This window comes from Piliocolobus tephrosceles, chromosome 15, assembly GCF_002776525.5.
Source record: "Piliocolobus tephrosceles isolate RC106 chromosome 15, ASM277652v3, whole genome shotgun sequence".
Lineage (NCBI taxonomy): Eukaryota > Metazoa > Chordata > Mammalia > Primates > Cercopithecidae > Piliocolobus > Piliocolobus tephrosceles.
The window spans coordinates 80,139,486-80,144,133 of NC_045448.1; the positions used below are offsets into that span (position 1 = coordinate 80,139,486).

The 4,648-nt window shown below is 41.7% G+C and overlaps 1 non-coding gene across 1 annotated transcript; it reads left to right on the top strand.

Moving 5' to 3' along the window:
• The first annotated feature begins 1,741 nt into the window (after positions 1-1,741).
• On the top strand, positions 1,742-1,800 carry LOC111551154. The gene has a single exon (XR_002734285.1). It is a non-coding gene; the product is annotated as a U7 small nuclear RNA (small nuclear RNA).
• The last annotated feature ends 2,848 nt before the right edge of the window (positions 1,801-4,648 follow it).

Here is a 4,648-nt window from a genome sequence, read left to right on the forward strand (position 1 = left end):
TCTGTGAATCAGCAACTTGGGCTGGGCCAGGTGGGAAATTCCTCACTGGTCTTGTCTATGGCCATTCGTGTGGTACAGTTGTCTGGTGGCTTGGATGTGGCTGGATGGTCTAAGATGGCCTCACTCCCCTGTGTGGTGGTTAATGCTGTCTAACAGCTGGGCCTCCCTTTCTGTGTGATCTCTCACCCTCAGAGAGACTAGCTCAACTTTTGCATCTGGTATTATAGGGGTTCAAGAGGATGAGAGGAGAAGATAAAAACCTTGTGGGTTCTGGCCCAGATGCTGCATAACATCATTTTCATAATATTTAATTGGCAAAAACATTGCAAAGCCTGCCACAACTCAAGATCCTACTCAACGGGAGCATCTGTAGAGAATCTGAGAACATTTTTAGACAACAAAAGGTTTAAAACAGTTTTCTTTATTATAGAATTTTATAAAATCACCAAGGAATTATTATGTTTATGGGGGATATAGTATATATTATTTGTGAGGGTGTGTATGAGCATTTGATAACTTATTGAGCTAGTGTTTTTAACAATATACTTAGGGAATTCTATTTTGTCTCCTTACTCCTCAGGCCCACTTTCATAGTCTATAAGTCTAATAAACTTATGAGGTTCATGCTTAATTCCTTTACAATTCTTAGAATGAGGAATTTATTGGTCATAAAACTAGCCTTATATTGTAACTCAGGGATGAGAGAAACCTAGTTGTTGCCCTCAGTTTTATTATAAACAAAATGGAGGGATGAGAAAGGGTGTAGCTTTTCAGAAATAACTTACATGTTTGGCAAAACCTTGCTTAAGCATATTGGCTGTTTTCCTAAATTTTATATATATGAAAATTTAGTTGTGCTGGTCGTCAATCTCATCAACTCTAAAAAAACCACGTGCCTGAGTTCAAATCTTGACTCTGCAAAAATAAATAGAATTATATCAAACTAAAAACCTTACACACAGCAAAGGAAATACTCAAGAGAGTATGGGGGAATGGGAGAATATGTTTGCAAACTATATATCTGGTAAAGGGGATTTTATATACATATATATGAGTTCAGTTCAATAGTAAGAAAACAATCTGATTAAAATATACAAGGAACTTCAGTAGAGATTTCTCAAAAAAGACATACAAATGGCCAATAGTTTTATGAAAAATTGCTCAACATCATTAATCATCAGAGATATGCAAATTAAAGTAACAACGAGATATCACCTCATACCTGTTATAATACCGACTATTATCAAAAATATGAAAAATGACAAGTGTTGGTGAGGATGTAGAGATAAGGGAACCCTTGCACACTGTTGGTGGAAATGAAAATTACTATAATCATTATGTTAAACTGTATGGCAGTTTCTCAAAAAATTAAAAATAGAACTACTATGTGACTCAGCAATTCCACTTTGGGGTATATATCCAAACAAATGAAATGAATATGTCAAAGAGGTATTTGTACTCCCATGATTATTGCAGCACTATTCACAGTAACTAACATTCAAAATCAACCTAGGTGTCTGTCAGTGAGTGACTGAATGAAGAAAATGGAGTATATATGCACAGTGGAATACTATTCAGCCACAAAAAAGGAAGAATAAGAAAATTCTATCATGTGCAACAATATGAATGAAGCTAGAGGACATTATATTAAGTTAAATAAGCCAAGCACAAAAAGATAAATATTACATGATCTCACCTGTATGTAGACTCTAAAAGAGCCAAACTCATAAAAGTAGAGAGTAAGAGTTACAGCTCTTTTCAAATTTGTCTAGCAGATTTTCCTTTTTTTCCCAGAACCACCCCCTCCCCAGCCACACCTGCAAAAAAGCAAATGACAACAATGATAATAAACACCTCTCGAAACAGAGAGTAAATCTGTGGTTACCAGAGGTTGAGGGATGGAAGGATTGAGGAAAAAACCCTGACTCTGACACTTGCTGACTGAAAGACTTAAGACAAATTAAGAGTTTTTGTCTTTAGTTTCATCATTTGTAAAACACAACTGACAAATATATATTCCAAAGTGTTATTGTAAGAATTAAATAGGAAGGGCGGAGCAAGATGGCCGAATAGGAACAGCTTCAGTCTCCATCTCCCAGCGCGAGCGACACAGAAGACCGGCGATTTCTGCATTTTCAACTGAGGTACTGGGGTCATCTCACTCGGGAGTGCCGGACAATCGGTGCTGGTGAGCTGCTGCAGCCCGACCAGCGAGAGCTGAAGCAGGGCGAGGCATCGCCTCACCTGGGAAGCGCGAGGGGGAAGGGAGTCCCTTTTCCTAGCCAGGGGAACTGAGACACACAACACCTGGAAAATCGGGTAACTCCCACCCCAATACTGCGCTGTAACACCGGCACACCGGAGATTGTATCCCACACCTGGCCGGGAGGGTCCCACACCCACGGAGCCTCTCTCCTTGCTAACACAGCAGTCTGCGGCAATCTAACCGCAAGGCAGCAGCGAGGCTGGGGGAGGGGCGCCCGCCATCGCTGAGGCTTAAGTAGGTAACTAAAGCCACTGCGAAGCTGGAACTGGGTGGAGCTCACAGCAGCTCAAGGAAACCTGCCTGTCTCTGTAGACTGCGCCTCTGGGGACAGGGCTCAGCTAAAGGAGTAGAAGCCTGTGAAACGCGAACGACTCTGTCTGACAGCTTTGAAGAGAGCAGGGGATCTCCCAACACGGAGGTTGAGATCTGAGAAGGGGCAGTCTGCCTGCTCAAGTGGGTCACTGACCCCTGAGTAGCCTAACTGGGAGACATCCCCCACTAGGGGCAGTCTGACACCCCACACCTCACAGGGTGGAGTACACCCCTGAGAGGAAGCTTCCAAAGCAAGAATCAGACAGGTGCACTCGCTGTTCAGCAATATTCTATCTTCTGCAACCTCTGCTGCTGATACCCAGGCAAACAGGGTCTGGAGTGGACCTCAAGCAATCTCCAACAGACCTATAGCTGAGGGTCCTGACAGTCAGAAGGAAACCTATCAAACAGGAAGGACACCTATATCAAAACCCCATCAGTACGTCACCATCATCAAAGACCAGTGACAGATAAAACCACAAAGATGGGGAAAAAGCAGGGCAGAAAAGCTGGAAATTCAAAAAATAAGAGCGCATCTCCTCCTGCAAAGGAGCACAGCCCATCGCCAGCAATGGATCAAAGCTGGTCAGAGAATGATTTTGATGAGATGAGAGAAGAAGGCTTCAGTCCATCAAACCTCTCAGAGCTAAAGGAGGAATTACATACCCAGCGCAAAGAAACTAAAAATCTCGAAAAAAAAGTGGAAGAATTGACAGCTAGACTAATTAATGCAGAGAAGGTCATAAACGAAATGACAGAGGTGAAAACCATGACACGAGAAATACGTGACAAATGCACAAGCTTCAGTAACCGTCTCAATCAACTGGAAGAAAGAGTATCAGCGATTGAGGATCAAATGAATGAAATGAAGCGAGAAGAGAAACCAAAAGAAAAAAGAAGAAAAAGAAATGAACAAAGCCTGCAAGAAGTATGGGATTATGTCAAAAGACCAAATCTACGTCTGATTGGGGTGCCTGAAAGTGAGGGGGAAAATGGAACCAAATTGGAAAACACTCTACAGGATATCATCCAGGAGAACTTCCCCAACCTAGCAGGCCAGGCCAACATTCAAATTCAGGAAATACAGAGAACGCCACAAAGATACTCCTCCAGAAGAGCAACTCCAAGACACATAATTGCCAGATTCACCAAAGTTGAAATGAAGGAAAAAATCTTAAGGGCAGCCAGAGAGAAAGGTCGGGTTACCCACAAAGGGAAGCCCATCAGACTGACAGCAGATCTCTCGGCAGAAACTCTACAAGCCAGAAGAGAGTGGGGGCCAATATTCAACGTTCTTAAAGAAAAGAATTTTCAACCCAGAATTTCATATCCAGCCAAACTAAGTTTCATAAGTGAAGGAGAAATAAAATTCTTTACAGATAAGCAAATGCTTAGAGATTTTGTCACCACCAGGCCTGCCTTACAAGAGACCCTGAAGGAAGCCCTAAACATGGAAAGGAACAACCGGTACCAGCCATTGCAAAAACATGCCAAAATGTAAAGACCATCGAGCCTAGGAAGAAACTGCATCAACTAATGAGCAAAATAACCAGTTAATATCATAATGGCAGGATCAAGATCACACATAACAATATTAACCTTAAATGTAAATGGACTAAATGCTCCAATTAAAAGACACAGACTGGCAAACTGGATAAAGAGTCAAGACCCATCAGTCTGCTGTCTTCAGGAGACCCATCTCACATGCAGAGACATACATAGGCTCAAAATAAAAGGATGGAGGAAGATCTACCAAGCAAATGGAGAACAAAAAAAAGCAGGGGTTGCAATCCTAGTCTCTGATAAAACAGACTTTAAACCATCAAAGATCAAAAGAGACAAAGAAGGCCATTACATAATGGTAAAGGGATCAATCCAACAGGAAGAGCTAACTATCCTAAATATATATGCACCTAATACAGGAGCACCCAGATTCATAAAGCAAGTCCTTAGAGACTTACAAAGAGACTTAGACTCCCATACAATAATAATGGGAGACTTCAACACTCCACTGTCAACATTAGACAGATCAACGAGACAGAAAGTTAACAAGGATATCCAGGAATTGAA